Genomic DNA, 21,793 nt, shown 5'->3' on the forward strand with positions numbered 1-21,793 from the left:
CTCTAGGCCACCCCCCCCCCTCGCAGCATCAGTTTATTTTAAAAAGAAAACATTTTTTTAAAATAAAAAAAAGCCTTGAAGGCAGCTCCTAACCCTAACCCTCAGACCCAGAAAGCGTTTCACCAAATACCCCTAGCGTGGTTCCTGCTATTAAGCTGAGCAGGGGCCCATTCTTGACGCCCCTTAACCGCTCCCTAACAGCTTGTTTGTTGAACAGGGTGCTCCTGCCCTTAGGAGCCTTGAGACGACTTCATCTAGCGGCCACCAGGGGTCGCACCAGGGAGAGGCGCTGGCAGGTGGGGAGGGTTCTGTCAGGGAGGGGGAGGGCAGAGTCTTACCCTCCCCCCCACTTCGCGCTCTGTCCTCCCTCCGCCTTGGCATGGCCTGCAAAAGCCTGGCCTGTACGTCTTTTCCTCCTTCGGTGGCACATCTCAAGGAAAACACAGGCACCCAGCCCGCCGAGTGTCAGGGACTGGGAAGGCGCATGGGAAACACCCGTTTGAGTTGCAAACGCTCCCCCAGTCTGTCTGTCTTAGGAGCAGGACTAACCCAGTTAGCGCTGGCACCCAGGAGCTTTGCAGCACTGCTGTTCCTAGCGCAGAAAGCCCCAGGAAGAGTCGCCACAGGAACACACAGGCCAGCTTGGAGTGCAGAGGACACGACTCAGGTTGTCTGTGGTACTGTTGAGAGTAAGAGGGGTAACCCTGCGAGGAGGGCCTGGGGTACCGCTTAAGGGCAAGCAGTGGAGACTGGTGGTCAGAGACAGCGTCTGAGTACCCCCCCACCCCCACCTGGCCCGTCCTACTCCTCAGACTGGCACTTTAAAGTCTGCCTTACTCCGGGGATCGCCTCAGCCTCAAGGCCCTTTTTATCTCATTGTTTTTGAGTTGTGGCGGGAGTGTAAGCAGGAAAATTTTTACCTTGCTTTCATTTCTTTGCTTTTGCATGAACCATTCTGGCTCTGGTTTCCCTCTGCCCAGGAACTCCAGCCCTCGGAAGACTGACAACCTGCTTCTCAGCCAGGGATCCTGTGGCTCTCTTAGGCACCCACGACATTCTGAGAGGATCAGGGGTGAAAACAGGAGGCCCCTGCCTGAGATTGGGTGAACCCTGAGGTGGCCTTCTCCTCTCTCGGGTTCGAGGCCTTCCCTCCGTCTGAGCATGCTCGTGACCCTGATTCTCAGTGTGGCCTTCTGTGGGGTTGAGCTTGGGGTGGAAGGGCCCTCCTCAGAGGTGGCACCGGCAGCCTGCCCTGAGCGGGAGGAAAGGGGGGTGGGGTGAGGCATCATTAGGAGCCCCCAACCCGCCCCTGGCAGCCCTGCCTGTGGAAGCCAGCCCAGGAGCCCAAGCTAAAGCCACTGCGCACCTCACCAGAACACATTTCTGTTTTGGACATGTGTCCCCAGGAGAGCCCTATGAAACACTGGATTTTCAGGAGTGAAACTCACTTCTGGCATCTTGGCAGTGGGTGCTCAGGGTTGCCCCAGAATGGAGAGTGGGCTCCAGAGTGAGGTGACAAGGAAAACATGTCCCCCACCGCAACTGGAGTGGCCAGGGGCTGGAGGACTTTCACTCACTAGTAACTGCTACAAAAGTACTTTGTAGGTAAGTTTTAGAGACCTAACCCCTAGGGCACCAACACCAGCCACTGGAATCCCTTCGCCAGGACCCTGGGGGAGTGTGGGGAAGGAAGAGGACTCACGGGGTTTCTCTAGGGTCCTTTTGGAGAGGGGCCAGCTCTCTGGCTCCCCTTCTGGACCCAGGAAGGTGGGCAGAAGCCTGGGAGGTGTTCCCTGAGAAGACAGGGGCTTGGTGCCCATAACCCTGAGTGACCTGAGTGACACTGGCAGGGATGGGCAGTCTCTGTCTCTTCAGCGCAGACTCCTCCCCAGATGCCTCCCTCACTGAATGCCCCTGGGTAGGATCAGGAGGGTCCCACTGCCTTCCGAAATCTGCAATGACTGAATAAAATTCGAGGTACTGCAGACATAGCACAGCACGTGGGGTGTGTGCATAGTATGCAGCCAGCCTGGGGTGGTTCCTCGTCGAGCCCATCGGGAGTGATCCCTGAGCACAGAATTAGGAGTAAGCCCTGAGAAAAGCCACATGTGGCCCCAAATCAAAAACAAGGAGAGGTAAAACAAGATTTGTACAGATGGGGTTTCCAGGTTCACTGCTGCTGGCCACAGATCCCACCTGCTGTTTGGAGGGGCCTTGGGAGGGCTCACATGGAGCTCAGCAGGCCTCTTGCTGGCCCAGTTTTGAATCACATTATCCATCACTGCTGCGCCCCATCACAGAGAGATGAGTTATCTGGGGAAACAAATAAAAAGCTGGAAGAATTCGCAAAGTCTGAAAATGATTTTGCAAAGGAATCATTTTTCATAAATTCTATGCTGACCTTTTTCAGGACTAGGAAGTAAAAGGGATTTTCTTGTTATAGCACAAAGAGCAGAATAGTCGCTTTACACAACATCTACTTCGTGAATGTATTTAACGAACCAAGTGATAATCAAGTAAGATGTTTTTAAGTTTTAAAATACTCAATGATATTTCATCATTTTTCTTCAAAGAAGGTAGGTGTTTTTATGTATATGTTGCAGGAATTAGTTAATTAACTACTATAATAATAATAATAACAATAATAAGTGATTTTTCGTTTAAAAAGACTCCAAATAGGAACTGGAGGAATAATTTGAGGATAAGGTGATAGTTGTGCGTCCCTCTGGCCCTCTTCAGATCCTCACCCCACGGATGATCTCTCAGTGAACGCCAGGGGTCACTCCTGCATGCAAAGCCAGAAATAGTCTGGGAATACCTCTGGGTATGGGAAGGAGGAGGAGGAGAAAGAGGAAGAGGAGGAGAAGAAGAAGGGTAAAGAGGAGGAGGAGGAGGAGGAGGAGGTGGAGGAGGAGGAGGAGGAAAAGGAAGAGAACTTAAAATGATCCCAATTAATCCTAATATGCTTTGAGATATAAATGTTATAGATAGGTAGAAGAGGTAGAAGTGTATAAAATGGGAAATACAAATTTCATAGTAGAATGGGAAGGAGGTTACAGGGAAGGTTCTTAAGGTGGGCTTTCTGATTCCTAATTTCTTGAACTGATGGCTGCATAACCCTACATTACATAAAAGAAAATATGCTCCATTTTCTTTATTTGTTAAATATTGCATGGTACATCTTAAACAGATAAAACTACATTTAAAAAATGCATCTACAATATAAAGATTGTTTAGCTGGAGAAGCAGAGAACAGAAAAGTTGAGTAAACATGTGTGTTTCTTCCCTGTTGGGCGCTCTTTCTCATGCTGCTCATTAACGCCCACTCCCTTTCTTATCTCCACCAGCCACTCCTCACCCTCCAGATTGTCCCCACCAGCGTTTCTAAGTAATTATATCTTCAACTACCGACTAGAAGGAAAGTCCTTCCACGCATCAACATGGAGGCCTGATGAGATCTGCATGATACCATTTCTTACACACTCCACCATGGGAAGGGTGTGGGTCTGACACATGCTTAGAGACACAGACCTTTAAATAAAAAGATGTGAGCTGCAGGTGGATGAAGACACATGCTGAGGGGTAACACTTCTGCACTCATCAACACACTTATTTTTTCATTTAATCATCAGAGCAGTTGGAAGTGTAATTATTAGCTCAACCGATTTTTTAAGGGGGTGTTAGGGAAGGCATAGCCAGCAGTGCTCAGAGATCACACCTGGCTCTGTGCTCAGGGATCACTCCTGGCAGTGCTCAGGGGCCCACGTGGGTCGGCTGCATGGAAGGCAGAAGGCTTACCTGCTGTCTTGGCTCCGTTCTCCTGTTTCCTAATGAGCAACGAAGGCTTGGGGGCATGCCCAGAATTTGCTCAGGATCAAGCACTGTCAGGCAGAGTCCCTAAAGACGATCTGGACGGAGTCCCCCCCATCATCCTGCCACCCTGCTCCCACTCCCTGGAGGGGTGCGGCTGCAGCCTTGAGCTCCTGCGTGGGGTACGCAATGGCTGCCAGAGGGCTTGGGAGACAAGCCAGGTGGCTCTGGCTCCTACAGCTCCCCCTCCCCCTTATACTCTGGTCTTGTGGCTTCCAGAGTGGACATCACGCACCTAACAGGTGTTCAGGGAAATGCAGGGAATTTTGAAATCCTTTCAAATTTTCTAATTTTGTTGTGTGTTACATAAGATGTTAACATATCAGTCAAAGCATATGACTATAGATCTATAGCTACATATGAATTATATTTATTACAAGTATTATATATAGACGTATATACAAGCATATATCAAAATATTACAAATATTTTTATTGCTAGGGTGTGAAATTGAAAATATTTAAAGATGACCAAATCAGTGACATTGAATGAAGCTCTTTTTCAAAAATTTTTTAAATTTTATTAAATCACCAAGAGATACTTAAAGGCTTTCATGTTTGGTTTACAATCACACAATGATCAAACACCCATCCCACCATCAGTGCACATTCCCCACCACCAATATCCCGGGTATACTCCCCCTTTCCCACCCTCCCACTGCTTCCATGGCAGACAATATTCCTCATACTCTCTCTCTACTTTTGGGCATTATAGCTTGCAACACAGACACTGAGAGGTCATCATGTTTGGTCCATTATCTACTTTCGGCATGCATCTCCCATCCCAACTGGTTCCTCCAGCCATCCTTTTCTTAGTGATCCCTTCTCCATTCTATCTGCCTTCTCCCCTCTGCTCATGAAGCAGTCTTCCAGCTATGGGGCAATCTTTCTGGCCCTTGTATCTACTGTCCTTGGGTGTCAGCCTCATTCGATGTTATTTTATACGGCACAAATGAGTGCAGTCCCTCTATGTCTGTTTCTCTCTTTCTGACTCATTTCACTTAGCATGATACTCTCCATGTCTATCCATTTATAAGCAAATTTCATCACTTCATCTCTCCTAACAGCTGTATAGTATTCCATTGTGTAGATGTACCAAAGTTTCTTTAACCAGTCACCTGTTTTAGGGCACTCGGGTTGTTTCCAGATTTTGGCTATTGTGAACAGTGCTGCAATGAATATATAGGTACAGATGTTATTTCTACTGTGCTTTTTTGCATCCTCAGGATATATTCCCAGAAGTGGTATTGCGGGGTCATATGGAAGCTTAATGTCTAGTTTTTGAAGGACTGTCCATATTGTTTTCCAGAAAGGCTGAACCAGTCAACATTTCTACCAACAGTGAAGGAGCCTCCCTTTTCCCCCCACATCCATGCCAGCACTGGTTGCTATTGTTCTTTTGAATGTGTGCTAGTCTCTGTGGTGTGAGATGATATCTCATTGTTGTTTTGATTTGCATCTCCCTGATTACTAGCAATGTAGAGCATTTTTTCATGTGCCTTTTGGCCATTTGTATTTCTTCTTTGAGGAAACTTCTGTTCATTTCTTCTCCCCATTTTTTGATGGGGTTGGAGGTTTTTTTCTTATACAATTCTACTAGTGTCTTGTATATCCATGATATTAATCCCTTATCACATGGGTATTGGGTAAATATTCTTTCCCAATCTGTGGGCTTTTTCTGTATTTTGGTCACTGTTTCTTTTGAAGTGCAGAAGCTTCTTAGTTTGATGTAGTCCCATTTGTTTATGTTTGCTTCCACTTGCATGGTCAGTGCTGTTTTGTCCTTAAAGATGCTTTTAGCTTCAATGTCATGGAGAGTTCTGCCTACATTTTCTTCTATGAACCTTATAGATTCATGTCTGATATTGAGGTCTTTAATCCACTTTGATCTGACTTTTGTGCCTGGCATTAGACAGAGGTCAGAGTTCATATTTTTGCAGGTAGCTATCCAGTTTTCCCAGCACCACTTGTTGAAGAGGCTTTCCTTGTTCCACTTCATATTTCTTGCTCCTTTGTCAAAGATTAAGGGGCCATATATTTGGGGGTCTTTGATAGGATATTCAACTCTGGAACTATCTTGTTTTTGATGAGCCCTTACACTGGGTATGAGTATTGAGTGTGTTCAGCTCTTATGGCCCAGGTACACGTCCTGAGAGATGCTCCTGGGAATGTTAGTCAAATTTTGAATATTTGGAGAAGAAAAGTGGGGGCAGGTGGGTGTCTCATTTTTCAGCAAAGCAGATTTCACATTCCAAATTCCTGAAAATGTTTAGAATGGGTTATTAAACAGATGGTTTAGATCAGTCAGGGGGAAGCTGTGGTCTCTGGCAGCTAGCATAAATCCCCAAGAGTGATTCATGACCAAACTCATTTCCTTTATAATATTTAATAAATGTTTATTGGGAGAAATACTCCACTCATTTATTAATTCCTTCATGTGTGCATACTTTTATAGTACACTTCAAATATAATTACTGAGCATCTGTTATGCTTAAGGCCCCATGTTTGACCAATATCAGTGAAGACCATATTATAGCCTTTGCCCCAAACATGTACACAAGTAACCACAATAAAAGAAAATATTTTTTACTTGCCACAGAGTGGCTATGTTATTAACAAAGAGGTTAATAAACAGAGGTGGCAGGGTGAATGTTCTAGGGACATTGACTCCTGATAGCAATACCATCAACAAGGAAAGACAAATACATTTCTACATTTATATTGTAACAATATATTTCAAGCTTCTGCCCCATGCTTTGTATTGACAACATCTCTAGTGGTTTCTTTGTGGACAGATGATGCAAAGTAAAGACATTTGAGCTACCAATAATGAGCTGACTAGGAACTCGCTGGAAAAGCCTATGAAAAGTAGTTTCCTTCATGGATGAATGAGAGGGTGTTACTGGTGGCAGCGGCTGGGCCCTTCCCTTCATTGTTACTTTATTTGGGGGCTTAGGGAACCTCCCAAGGAGTGCCTGGGGTCCCAGGGCCACTCATGGTGATAGCCAGAATGGCTGTGCTGGCCTGGTTCTGTGCTCAGGCCCAGAGAGGTGCTGATGTCACCAGGGCTACACCTTGTGGGCAGGGAGACCTTGTGATGCTGGGCATTGAACTCGGATCCTGGCCCATGCAAGGCAGTATGCACCAGCCCTTGTAGCTATCTCCCTGACCCTGAGTCCTGTGGGTTAACCTTCTCGTGTGCCTACAGAAATAGAAAACATATTCTTTAGCTCTGGGGTGGAGGAGAATCAAACACACTCAGAAAAATGGAGATTAAAAATTGTTTTCTGCTGCAGTACATCATTCAGATCTTCAAAATAAAGACTTTGAGAAAGATGGGTAAACTAAGTGTTTGAAAAAACATTCTAAGTTAATGTGTAAATAACTAAGTTAACTGAGTACTTTGTGTAGAGCACTGCACATGCATGACCTCATTTAGACCTCACAGAGCTAGCCACTGGTTTACTCTCACTAGAGAGTAGATCTACTGATGTTGAGGTTATGGAGATTTCCTAACTGGAAGAGTAGAAGAAGCCTACAAGAGCAAGTTGAGCCCCAATGCCCAAGGTCGCTCAGAGGTGCAGTTTTATAGCATGGAGCAGGGGTCCCTGTAAGTCCTTGTGCACATTGAAGCCAAGAGGACAGAGGGAAGGGCAGAACTGGGACAAAGGGAGGCCGTTGCATGGTACAGCTTCCTCCACAGGTGAGGAAGGACCTCCTAAGAGTGGCTCACATCTTCTCACAGGAGGGGCATTCACAGTCTCCTGGGTTCAGAAGGCTGTAAACTGTGGTCACAAGACCCTCCACAATGCCAGAATTGCCCCTGTTGACTTGGTTGGGGAACTGGGAAGTTGGGGATTCAGGAGGCATTGCTGAAAATCTGGAGGCAGATTTCATAGTTCTTATGGTTCACATCCCTCACAAACACGAGGGCATCTGCATGGGTTAGAGTTGATGAACATTTTCTGCTCCACCTTCAAGTAAGCCCCAGAATTCTCCAGGCTCATGAACACCACAGACTCCGCACTGCAGTTAGTGCCAGCATCTCTCCTCTTGATGAGGGCAGAATGTCCTGGATGATGGAGATAGCTTTCTATGCATGGCAACTCCCTTCATACCCCTGACTGTGCCAATGAACTTATCCTGGAAGGTATCATGTATTTGAGGTGGTCAAAGAAGAGGTCATTGGTATTCACAGGTTATTTTGCCAGAATTAAAGTAGCCCTGATAATTAGGCAGTCTATATGATTAAATCTATTCATTCCTGCCTTCATCATCATGTCTCAGGGCTGCAGCTGGAACTGCACAAGAAGAGGATCAGAGCACATGGGGTTAAGGTGCTTGCCTTGCATATATTCAACCTGATTTGATCCCTAGAACTGCCAGGAGTGACCCCTTAGTATCGCTACATTTGCCCTAAAAACAAAAACATAGGCATGACTGAAAATCCCTCATGAGGCTGGCCCTGGCCCACATCTCTGGCACCCTGAGCCCTGCCCAGTGTGGCTACTGCCCCCAACCCAACTGCACACACAGAAGAGGCAGCTTTTGTCAAATTTTGACTATTGTCAAAGCAGACAATACTTATTTAAATAATCTTAAAGTACCAGTCTGGATTATTACATGTCACAGTGTATTCTAGTATGTTTGCAAACAGCAAATCGTTTCACAAAAGTACATTACTGCTGTGCCTATTATAAAACAGAAACCTCCTGCTGTCATGGAAGTTTTTACAGAGGTGTATATTTGGGGTAAATGCAGTTTGTTTAATGGATCTTCTAAGGATTGGGATAATTGGGTAAATTAAACTCTTCTAAATCAGCAAATTACATAACCATGGCCTTGACTTGTAATATGAACAGTCAAAGGGCTGGAGTGATAGCACAGCGGGTAGGGCATTTGCTTTGCAAGCGGCCGACCTGGGTTCAATTCCCAGCATCCCATATGGTCCCCTGAGCACCGCCAAAAATAATTCCTGATTGCATGAGCCAGGAGTAACCCCTTTGCAATGCCAGGTGTGACCCAAAAAGAAAAAAAAATATGAACAGTCAAAATGTAAGGAGTATTCCTAGTGGGGTCCAGAGGCTGTGCCACACTCAGGATAGTTCTTTTTTTTTTTAATGCAATTTATTAAGCCACTGATTACGCTGATTAAAACAGGCATGAACTCCGCATTACTTTTTTTTAATTTTTAATTTTATTTTCATAAAGTTGTTCACAATAATTGTTTACATTTGATATTTCAATACCAATTCCACCACACCATTGGACCTTCCCACTGCCATTACTTTGAATCTTCTCACCACCACCTCAGCCGGACCCTTAGGCAGATGCTAAATAGTTTATTTTGCATTGCTTGCCATGAATAGTATGAGAGAAAAAAATTCTAAAATTTTATAAACATTTGGGGTCCAAAAGCATCTCTGTGGCATGCTGTGCTCTTCTGAGATTCATTTGTGAATCTCTGAATCATGGCCATTAATGCACTTATATGGCGCCCAGAGGCAGTTCTTAGGCATGACTGTCAGGGAACTGGAAGGGTGGGAGATTGGGGGAAGTTGCTCATCCCTGACTCCATGAAGCCTAGAGTTTTCAGTCACTGGTCTCACATACCTGGATTTTTCAACGGATTCATTCTGATGTGTGGGGGACTCATGATGAGCCTGTGAAGGTAAGCGTGGCAGCAATTGGGTTCTGGAGGTTTGAGGCTGCCAGGGTTCATTTGAGGCAGGAGTGGGACACACTTACCCCCCTCTGAAGTGTCCTAGTGAAATCAGCCTGGCATGGGGTCAGAAGACATCTCTGAGGCGTGCTGCTTTCCTCCGAGATTCATTTGTGAGTCTCTGAATTATGGCCATTAATGCGCTTAAATGGCCTGCTTTTGATGTCTTCTGAGATTTATTTATGGATCTTGGAAGCAAAGCCGATAAATGAGTCTATATAGCTGAGCCGGAGATGGTTTGTGGGCATGACTCCCACATTCCTAACTTTTGGCCGTTTAATTTCTTTTTTTTTCTATTTTTATTTTAGTTTTATAAAGTTGTTCACAGTAGTTCATTAAAGATAATATTCAAACACCAATCCCACCACCATGCACCTTCCCACCACCATAAGAGGAATGTGTGTGAAGATTGTTGTATTTCATCCTGGAGCCAATTAAGCCCTTGTATAAGAGATTACAAGCATGTATGTTAAACCCAAACAAATGTGTGCTACTTTTGGTACATCAGTGAACTAGAGTGTAAGAGGTTGTAGCCGTGTGCTCCAGAACGTTCTACGTTGGTCTCTTCTGGGACCTTTATTTCAAGGTCTCTGGATCTTGGCCATTGATGAGATTAGATGGTGCTGGAGGCATTTTGTGGGTGTTACAGCCACGCTACTGGAAAACTAGGGAGCTGGGGGGGAGGAAACTCAATCCCACTCTGAGCAAGCTTGGATATCTCTGTCATGCATGGATCCCACATGCCTGGGTTTTTCTGCAGGTTCCTTCATGGGTGAGGCTCGTCCAAGCTTGTGGAGAGCAGCCTTGAGCATGGCTGTGGTTGGATTCTGGAGGTTTTTGGTTGCCGGGGTTCTGCTGGGGCAGGGAGGGAAACTCAACCTGTCCCCTTCTGAGTTGCCCTGATGAAGACAGCCTGGCACAGGATCAGGATATTCTGTTTGGCCATTTAATTTCTTTTATTTTTAAATTTTATGGAATCACTGTGAGATAGTTACAAGCTTTCATGTTTGGGTTACAATCACACAATGATCAAACACCCATCCCTCCACCAGTGCACATTCCCCACCACCAGTATCCCAGGTATAACCCCCCTTCCCACCCTCCCACTGCCTCCATGGCAGACAATATTCCTCATATTCTCTCTCTACTTTGGGGCATTATAGCTTGCAACACAGACACTGAGAGGTCATCATGTTTGGTCCATTATCTACTTTCGGCATGCATCTCTCATCCCAACTGATTCCTCCAGCCATTATTTTCTTAGTGATCCCTTCCTTATTTCATCTGCCTTCTCCCCTCCTCTCATGAAGCAGTCTTCCAGCTATGGGGCAATCCTCTTGGCCCTTGGGTGTCAGCCTCATGTGATGTTATTTTATACTCCACAAATATGTCTGTCCCTCTCTGACTCATTTCACTTAGCATGATACTCTCCATGTCTATCCATTTATAAGCAAATTTCATCACTTCATCTCTCTTAATAGCTGTATAGTATTCCATTGTGTAGATGTACCAAAGTTTCTTTATCCAGTCACTTGATTTAGGGCACTCGGGTTGTTTCCAGATTTTGGCTATTGTGAACAGTTCTGCAATGAATATATAGGTACAGATGTCATTTCTACTGTGCTTTTTTTGCATCCTCAGGATATATTCCCAGAAGTGGTATTGCGGGGTCATATGGAAGCTCAATGTCTAGTTTTTGAAGGACTGTCCATATTGTTTTCCAGAAAGACTGGGCCAGTCATTGGTCATTTAATTTCTCAGGAAACTTGGTCTCAAGTTGTTGAGTCTGGCCAGAGGCACAGTGGCAATTTGGAAGTATCAGGAAGCCTGAAGGCACCATCAGGATGACCTCCTGGGCAGTACCATCCCCCCTTGGGATAGTTCTTGAAAGAGCACATCACTGGGGATGTGTGGTGAGATGGAGCTTCATGGAGATGGCAGGGGTCTGGCTGGGCTTCCAGTTGAGACTGGAGTTTTTGGCAGGTCTGCAGCTGAGAAACAGAGGTGGGGTGATAATTCTCTAGTGATAAAGCCACTTTTCTGAATTCAAATAAAGAAGTAGACAGCTAGAGAGACATAACAGTGATAAGATGCTTGCCTTGCACACAGCCAGCCTGGATTTGATCTCCAGAACCCTATAAGGTGCCGAGTCCTGCCAGGAGTGTATCCCTGAGTGCAGAGACAGGAATAAGCCCGACCACCACTGGGTGTGGCCTGAAAACAAAACAAAAAAACAAAAACCAAGCTAACATGGCTTGGAAAGAAAAAACACTTCCATGCATTTTCTAGACCTTGGGTGAGAATGTCCCTCTACTTGGAAAAGGTTTGGGGAACAAACATTCCTACGACAGCTTACCTTTAGTGATGGCAAGATGCAGTATTTCACGGGAAAAAATTTCTTCATATGTGGATTAGCAAAAGTGGGTTCTAAAACATTGTGAATCCTATTTTGTAATCATTGCATGTATTATATATGTAGCTTTTAAAGTTGGTAGGGATATTCTTTAGCATAATAACTCCATCTAACACTTCCTGTGCACTTCCATTTCATTCTCTTCTTGAAGTCCTCTCCACTTAGCAGCCCCCTGAAGGGAGCACTTATATTCTTATCTCAAGGTAAAGGTAATTTAGGCACCAAGAGAAATTAGTATGGGGCCCCAAGGTTATGCATCTCAGTGTCAAAGACAGGTCTGCCAACTCCAAAGCCCAACTCATAATCCTGTGGTTATACAGCTCCCACCTACAATTGTGGTTGTGTTTTGACAGTGAAGTTATAATTTAGTTTATTACTTTTTGAATCTACCTGATATTTGAAGAGCTCTTATCTTATTGTTACTTCTTATTTCCTAATTAAAGAAACAAGTGTATTCATCCCAGTTGAATAGAATGAATGTCAATTCCAGGAACTCTGTGGATGCTCATGAGATAACCAGGCCCTAGAGACTTCTGGCATATAAATATTGCCAATTCCCCCAACACCAGCTCATTGAATTGCCAGGAAAGGGGAATAAATAAGCCAGGTCATTTATCACTTCTAACATATGCTTCAGTTAATGCTTTTAGGTCATTAGTGACTGTGATCCACATAATAATTCTGTGAAGTAGCTAAAGACAGTTTCTTTCATACCCATTTTATAGATGAGAAGACCTGAGACTCAGAGTTAGTGGCATGTTCCAGGTTCCACGCCTGGAGTGACACAGGTTCTAGTAAAACTGAAGCCATCTGACCTGAGAATATGATTTGTATTGATAATAGTCTTCCAGAAAAGTTGTTCTGCAGTTGAACCTACTTGCTGGGACTTTGGGTCAGGTTGGTGAGCAGGTGATCACAAAGCACCATGTGCCACATGCAAGTGTACATTGGACATTTGCACTCTCCCACAGAACAGCCCTTTGGATCTACCGCAAAGCAGAAAAGAACTCCAGGAAAGTAGCATTTTCCTCCTCCTCTTCCTCTTACAGAGAAAATCAGTCTCTCCTTCTTTTACCTCTCAGTCATAGACAGTTGTCAAGAAGGGAGTTTTAATGATGTAACTATGACTTTCTTTGTTTAGGTCCCTGGAAAAAATCAATATTTAATCCTTAAATTTCAACATAAGAGAGAACAAATGAAAACAAATTGATATCTAAGATGTTCGGGACCTCTTAGAGATGATCTAAGATTTTATTAGCCACCTTGCTGCCACATTATTGTCATTGTCATTACCACTATCCCCACCAACCACCATGCGATCTGTTACAAAGCATCTCTTAAATCCCACTTCCTGTCAGGTTGTTGTAAGAAAGTCACCGCTCTTGGGTATGGGTACAATGCTTGGTTAGATGTTTAGTGAAAGAAGGTGAAGGACAAAAGAGGAGGAGAGATAATGATTCAGTTTTCTGTGCTGGTGGTCAAGGGAATGGAAATCCAGTTAAATACAAGTAATTCAAAACCAGATTATAGGCTCACTCTTGGGGCAATACAGTACTGTGATTAAGGGTAAGACCGAGATGCCTGACTGTCTCTGTGACCTTGGTAAGTCCCTCTCCTGCCTCCATTACCTTTTCATTAAAATGGAGATTATCACAGTGCCTGCTCCATCAGCTTGCTGAAGTAATATGTAAATTATGGATACAAGCTATTTTTTGTTTTCTTTACCATTATATATGTCATACCATGTTTGGCATGAAATAGGTGCTTGATGAATATTTAAAAAGAAAGTGAGGAAGGAGAAAGAGTGAATGAATGTATCAGCATACAGTATGTGCTTAGTTTATGCTATTATTATTATTATTATTACTGAAAAGTATTCTATTTGTTTATCCTGCTCCCTTTTAAAAAAATTGAATCACAGTGAGATACACAGTTGCGAAGCTGTTCATAACCGGGTTTCGGTCATACAATGTTCCGACACCCCTCCCTTCACCAGTGTGCATTTCTCACCATCTCTCTCATTTTCCTTTTGGGCATTATGATTTGCAATACAGACACTGAAAGTCTATCATATATATCCATTTACCTACTTTCAACATTCAGTTGTTGTCCTGAGTGATCATTTCTGACTATTATTATCATTCTGGTCCCTTCTCTATCCTAATTGTCCTCCGCAACCCATACAACTTGTGGTAGCTTCCAACTATTGGCCAGTCTTCCTGGCCCCTGTTTTCCCTGGCCATGGATATTAGTCTCATACTATTTATTTTTATATCCAACAGATGAGTGAGTCATTCTATGTCTGTCCCTCTCTTTCTGGCTCATTTCACTCAGAATGATTCTCTCCATGTCCATTCATTTATAAGCAATTTCATGACTTCATTTTTTCTAACAGCTGCATAGTATTCTGTTGTGTAGATGTGCCATAGTTTCTTTATTCCTTCATCTGTTCTCAGGCACTCAGATTGTTTTTAGATTCTGGCTATGGTGAATAGTGCTGCAATAAATGTAGAGGTGCAGATGGTGTTATCCTGCCTCTTAAAATAATTAGTAGTTTGATTGATATTAATTAGATGACCTTTCCTTCCCCTAATGTCAGTTGATGGTGAAGCTATTCAAAGTAGGAGTATGGTCAGATGCAGGCAAGGGACTTTTGTGGAAATGAGAAGCCTGAAAAAAATAATTAATTGGAGAATTAACACATTATACACCAAGAATGGAGTTGATGACAGTCTGCTATCTTGAATATTGCATTGCTACTAAATTATCTTCTTTCTCTTTTTTCTCTCTTCCTCCTGGAAAATTATATTACCACTAAGTCACATTTCATTGTCCATTGTCCAGGGTTACCTGACTCTTCTTTATTTACTCACTTATTTTTTATGCTAAAATTCAAGTTTTAAACCTTTATAGGAACCATTTAAAAACTAAGCATAGCTTCTCAACATTAATATGTAGGGTATAAACTTTTCTAAAATTTCTTGGGGCTGGAGAAGTAGTGCATGGGTACGTAGGGCCTTTATGTAGATGACCCAAGTTCGATCCTTGGCATCCCATATAGTCACCACCAGAAGTAATTTCTGAGTGCAGAGCCAGGAGTATCCTCTGAGCATTCCCAGGTATGACCGACCCCCAAACAAAACAAAACTCAAAAAAATATTCCTTTAAAGGTTTTTTTTTAATTTATTTTTTTTATTTTATTATATTGAATCACCATGAGAAAAAAATACAAAGCTTTCAGGTTTAAGTCTCAGTCATACAATGATTGAACCCTCGTCCCTTCACCAGTACACATGTTCCTTTAAAGGTTTTTAAGCAAAATGTTAAACTTAAAACCAACCTTCTTTATATTGGTTTCAAAATTAAATCTATGTAAAACAAAAATTAATAGTTCAGTCAGATACTATTTAAATAATATTGTTTGGGAACTTCTATATTTTTCAAGTATGGAATTATAACTAAATTAATTAACCATAAGACTAGTAAATAGGTGGAATATTTAGGAAAGATTGTTTAATTTCTTCAATATATTTAAAGTATTTTTAAGTTTTTTGTTTTGCTTCTCTTGTAAAGGCCAAAATGATATTCTACATTAAGATAAACTTCACTCTCATAGTAAAACTGGTAAAAAAAAAGTTTTTTTAAAACTTTTTATTGAATCACTGTGAAATAGACCCTTACAAAGCTGTTCATGATTGGATTTCAGTCATACAGCCTTCCAACACACAATCCTCCCCCAGTGTACAGCACCAGTGTCTCCAGGTTCCTTCCCATCACCCCCAGCCCCCTCCCTACGTGCCTGTATGGTATAGGCACTTTTCTTCTCTCTCTCCTTCTCTCTCTCTTTCTCTCTCTCTCTCTCCTTTTGGGCTTTGTGGTTTGCAATATTGATACTGAAAGATTATCAAGAATATTCCTTTACCTACTTTTAACCCTCAGATCTTGTTTCAGCCTGATCATTCCCAGCTATTATTGTCATAGCAGTCTCTTCTCTATCTTAACTACCCTCAGCCCCATACACACTTGTGGTCAGTTTCAACCATTGACCAGTCCTCCTAACCCCTGTTTTCCGTGGCCATGGGTGTTAGTCTTCTACTATATGTTTATATATATATATATATATATATATCGCAGATGAATGCAGCCATTCTATATCTGTCCTTCTCCTTCTGACTCATCTCACTCAGCATGGTACTCTCCATGTCCATCCATTTATAGGCAATTTGCATGGCTTCATTTTTCCTAACAGCTTCATAGTATTCTATTGTGTAGGTATGCCATAGTTTCCTTATCCGTTCATCTGTTCTTGGGCACTCAGGTTTTTTCCAGATTCTGGCTATGGTGAATAGTGATGCAATGAACATAGGAGTGCACATGGTATTTCTGTTGTGTGTTTTTGGACCTCCAGGGTACATTCCCAGATGTGGTGTTGCTGGGTCAAACAAATAGGAGCTCAATTTCTAGTTTTTTGAGAAACGTCCATATTGTTTTCCAAAAAGGCTAGATGAGTCAGCATTCTCACTAGCAATGAAGGAGAGTCCCTTTCTCCCCACATCCATCCCCAAACTGGTTGCTTTTGTTCTTTTGGATGTTTGCCACTCTCTGTGGTGTGAGATAATATCTTATTGTTGTTTTGATCTGCATCTCCCTGATGATTAGTGATGAAGAGCATTTTTTCATGTAACTTTTGGCTATTCGGATTTCTTCTTTGAGAAAGTTTCTGTTCATTTCATAGCCCCATTTTCTGATGGGATTGGATGTTCTTTTCTTGTAGAGTTCAACCAGTGCTTTGTATATCTTTGATATTAACCCCTTATCAGAAGGGTATTGGGTTAATATTATTTCCCATTCTGTAGACTGTCTTTGTATCCTGGTCACTGTTTCTTTTGAGGTGCAGAAGCTTCTTAGTTTAAGATAGTCCCATTATCTTATCCCTGTTTCCATTTGCTTGGTCAGTGGCATTTCATCTTTGAAATACCTTTAGCTTCAATATTATGGAGGGTTTTGATGACCTCTTCTTCAAACCTGTACCTTATGGATTCAGGTCTGATGTTGAGGTCTTTAATCCATTTTGATCTGACTTTTGTACATGGTGTCAGGTAGAGGTCTGAGCCCATTTTTTTTGCTTATAGCTGTCCAGATTTGCCAGCACCATTTGTTAAAGAGGTTTTTCTTATTCCACTTCATGCTCCCTTATCAAAGATTAAATGATCATGTATTTATGTATTTGAGGGTGTGTATAAGGATATTCAACCCTATTTCATGGGTCTGTGGATCTGTCTTTATTCCAATAGCATGTTGTTTTAATTACTACTGCTTTGAAGTTGGGGAAGGCGATGTCTCCCATCTTTCGTCCTGCCCCCTCCCCCAGAATTGCTTTACCTGTTCATGGGGGTTTATTGTTTCATATGAATTTCAGGAGTGTTTGATCAATTTCTTTGGAAAATGTCATGGGTATCCTTATAGGGATCACATTGAATCTGTGTAATGCTTTGGGAAGTATTGCCATTTTGACGATGTAAATTCTCCCAGTCCATGAGCAGGCAATGTGCTCCCATTTCCTCATGTCCTCTTTTATTTCTTGAAATAGTTTTTTTATAGTTTTCTTTGTACAGGTCCTTTACCTCCTTAGTTAAGCTGATTCCAAGGTACCTGATTTTCTGAGGTATCATTGTGTTCGAAATTTTTTTATATCATTTTCTTCTCTTTCATTATTTGCATATAGGGAAGCCATGGACTTTTGGGTATTGATTTTATAGCTGCGACTTTACTATTCAAGTCTATTGTTTCTAGGAGATTCTTTGTAGAGGCTTTGTACTTAAATAATTTTTTAAAGGAGTCAATAGTCCGCACGGCTATGCCCAGGGATTATAGCTATGATGAAAATGTTTGTCATGGAGCTGCCTGCTATATCTGTGGCACCACTGATAGAGACAGTCCTGTTTTGCAAATTCTGCTTCAGAGAGCTTTTCTTCACGATTCAAATACATCTAATCAATTAAATGAAGAAATTCTTCAGATGCAATACCCTGATCATTGAGTACTACCCAAGAAATAGCTTTTGGGGATCAAGCCTACCATCAGAATTTTTGTCCCAATTGTTCAGAAATCTGTCTTTTGCAACAAGTATCCAGTTTGGATTTGCATTTGCTATTGGATCCTGCCTGTGGTCACCAAGAAATTCTTCCAAACTAAAACATTCATAGCTATTTTTGTGATGTTTATTCAAAGCCTCTTGAATAGCAAATTTCATTGTATAGTCAAGTTCTTCCAGATGCTCCAAGGCAATGCGTTCTTCAAGATTCCAAGCAAGAGCAGAATCTTGGTCTGCATTTTCAAATCTTGTTTTTTTAAATGAAATTGCCTACAAGACTCCCCTTCTGCCTCATGCAGAGCAGAAGTCTCTCCCAAGCCATCACTGGCCAGGCAGTACATCTGAATATGGTACTCAGCCCCTGAGTTGTGACCATCACCATTTTCACAGTATTCAACAATCTGTTGTTTCATTTTTAGCATTGCCTAATGTTTAAAGATACCTGGATCCAGGGCCCGAGCTCAGTTGCAGGAGATAGAGAGCCATGGGATTCAAGTCACTTGCCTTTATCACTGATGTCAGCCTTCAGTGTTGCTCTTCTGTGTTGAATTGACATGGTCACCTACTTCTTCCAGGCCACCCAGCAGCACCTGCAGGTCTGTGACAGTGGGCTCAGTGCTAGCCCCGCAGAATAGCAGTGTCTGTGTGGCCTGAGTGGGCCCAGGCCAGGACACAGAGAGAGTAGGAGGTTAGCAGGCTGACTCACAGCGGTGGCTTCAGACCTGCTGAGAGAGGAAGCAGGCAATGGGCTGTAGCCACAGTTCCGTGGACTGTCGCTGGCAGATGCTGAGGTCATAACTGTGGTCCTAACTCCAAGAGTTCAGTGTCAGTATCTGAGAATGTTGCCTCCTCAGTTTCAGAGGATTCAGGGCATCCTTTCAGGGGTCAGATGTCTAGACTATTTTCTCTTCTTCCTCCCTCCCTCTCTTCCTCCCTCCTCTCTGTCTCCCTCCCTCCCTGCTTCCCTTCCTTTTTTGTAGGGCTGGCTTACCTGGCGGTGTTCAGGGATTACTCCTAAATCTATGCTCAGGAACCATTCTTGTCAGTGCTTGAACCCAGGTGCAAAGCAAGCATCCTGCCACATTAATCACTCTGGCCCATCTTTTCTTTTCTATCTGGACCTCACTCAGCTATGCTAAGGGAACCATGTGATGCCAGGATCTAACCTAAAGTTCCCACATACAAAGCATATATACCAGAGCTGGACCATCTCCCTGACCCAAACCATTTTCACAATGCTCAGATATTATTGCCTTTTCACTCTTATTCTGTCATTAGCATAAAGAATATAAAAAGTTCATTGATTGTCAATGAAATTCTATACTGCAACTAACCTTTAAGAAATTACCACTTGAGTTTCAGTGCAGTATCTGAAAAGTCATGAAAATAATTCCCCTCTTTTCCAAGTACACATCTGAGTAAGACTAGAACTTCACATACCTCAACTAAAACATATTAAAATAAAATGGGTGAAAGATTAGAGAATGCAACTGTCTTTTCTTAGGTCATACTTTGAAAATATTTGCAAAAACATAAAGGCCATCTCTCTTCTTAATGCACTTTTCTTTGTTGTTAGAAAATGTGTTAATTTTATATAAAAATATTATCAGTGCTAATCACTTGTATCACTTGTAGTCCCGTTGATCTTCGATTTGCTCAAGCGGGCGCCAGTAACATCTCCATTTGTCCCTGTCTCGAGCTAGTGTAGCCCAATGATACCTGCTCACTCCAGGAACAGAAAGAGCCTCAAATCGTTCACTCAGAGATTTGACGAAGAAATCTGACCATCTAGTTGGTGGGCAGCCATGAGGTCTTCTGATGTCCCGTGGAATCCAGTCTGTAACAGCTCTAGTCCAAGGGTCATCTCTGAATCACATTACATGACCGGCCCATATGATTTTTGATGCCTTGGCAAATGAGACAGCATACCTGATTTTTGACTGTCGATGGAGGTCAGAACTCCAGATTCATTCTCTCACTTGAGTGAGACATGATATTCTCAGCATAGCTCTTTCGATTCCTCTTTGGGATACCCTAATAGCATTTTCATCCTGCTTACGTAGGGCCCAGGTCTCTGAGGCATATGTTAGTGCAGGAAGAATGGTGGAATCGAAAAGATGTGCCCAGAGTCGGAGGTTATTCGTTCTCTTAACCACCTCTTCAATGCTCTTGAAGGCATTCCACGCTGCTCTCTTCCTCCTGCGCAGTTCTGGCACCAAGTCATTCCTCATGTTGATTTCTCGACCCAGGTTCACATAGCTGCTGCATTCGGAGATGTTCATTCCATTGAGAGCAAATGGAGCTTCAGGGACCAGTTCGTTTTTCATGAACATCGTCTTGTTGAGATTCAGCTGCAATCTGACCTTTCAACACTCGCGGTCGAAGTCGGCCAGCATTTGTGCTGCTTGGCTAATGTTTGGTGTTATGAGAATGATGTCATTGTTTTTGACCTTTTCTTAGGTCATACTTTGAATCGGAGGTGGTGTAATTGCCGACCATCTATCTTCACTCCCATTCTTTCCCATTCCAGTTGTCGCATGATGTTCTCAAGGGCGGTACTGAAGAGTTTCAATGAAATGGTATCACCTTGCCACCCCTGTCTTTACTATCAGTGATCACTTCCTTGTAGAATGGTGAGATCCTGGTGGTGAATCCATAATATAGCTCGCAGAGGATTTTGATATACTGAGTTTGAAAGCCCTGTTTGACCAAGGCTTCAGTGCTAATGTATAGGTATATACATTATGTATAAGTATAGGTATATACCAGTATAAGAAGGATTTATTAGGCTGTATTAAAGTATAGCAGTTACATATATTAAAATGCATCAATTTTAAACTCTTATCTTTCTAATATAGAAACTATCAATAGTTATAACCCGTATCTGAGGGAAAAAAAACTAAGTGGAGTTCTCAACTTTTAGTTGTAAAAGAGTTCCAAAACCAAAAGTTTGAGGACCTCTATCTAAATCTGATCGAATGAGTAGCAATCTACCAATGAATTATTTTTTAAAATTTATCCTCTTAACTTTTTAAGTCTTCCAACTCTTCATGTTTTAGTACTTTAGTTAGTTGTGCCGGTAACCAGGGGTTGCATACACACCTGGCTTGCACAATTTCAGCTATTGTGATCACCCAAGGCTGCACCCCAAGCTATACTCAGTCATGGTGCTCACCAAGGTTGTCATACATACTTAAAGGGAAGAAAAAGAAAAAAAAAAGAAAAAAAAAGGAATGAGGTCACCTCTTTTAGTGTTTAGTGTCTTGCCTAAATGCAAAAATGTTGCAATGCTGAGTAGTTAAAAATGTATGCAGCTTAAGAGAAGGAGAATAAGGTTTTCAGAGTCTGGAATATGTTCTAAAAATATTAATTTCTTAACAAACGAGTCTGAAGAAAACACAACATTAAATGAAGCAAGTTGGTAGTCTCCTTCCCATATAGCTACACTTCCTGTGGAAAAGACTTGCTGACTAGCTGATTTTACAGATAATCAACCTCTCTCATCATGGACGAACCATTACAGAAAACAGAAAAGGAAGTAAATTACCCAATTCATCTAATGAGTTTAATATAGCATACTAAGAAAATGAACTGGAGCGATAGCACAACGGGTAGGGCATTTGCCTTGCACACGGCCGACTCGGGTTTAATTCCTCTGTCCCTCTCAGAGAGCCTGGTAAGCTACCAAGAGTATC

General features: G+C 42.6%; 1 protein-coding gene and 1 pseudogene across 5 annotated transcripts in view; one reads left to right on the forward strand and one right to left on the reverse strand.

Moving 5' to 3' along the window:
• The window catches only part of ANK1 (ankyrin 1), a 222,875-nt gene that overhangs the window by 62,534 nt on the left and 138,548 nt on the right, over positions 1-21,793 (forward strand). The window lies entirely within an intron of this gene.
• LOC129400840 (reticulocalbin-2-like) lies at positions 17,860-18,894 on the reverse strand (annotated as a pseudogene).

This window comes from Sorex araneus, chromosome 1 (assembly GCF_027595985.1).
Source record: "Sorex araneus isolate mSorAra2 chromosome 1, mSorAra2.pri, whole genome shotgun sequence".
Lineage (NCBI taxonomy): Eukaryota > Metazoa > Chordata > Mammalia > Eulipotyphla > Soricidae > Sorex > Sorex araneus.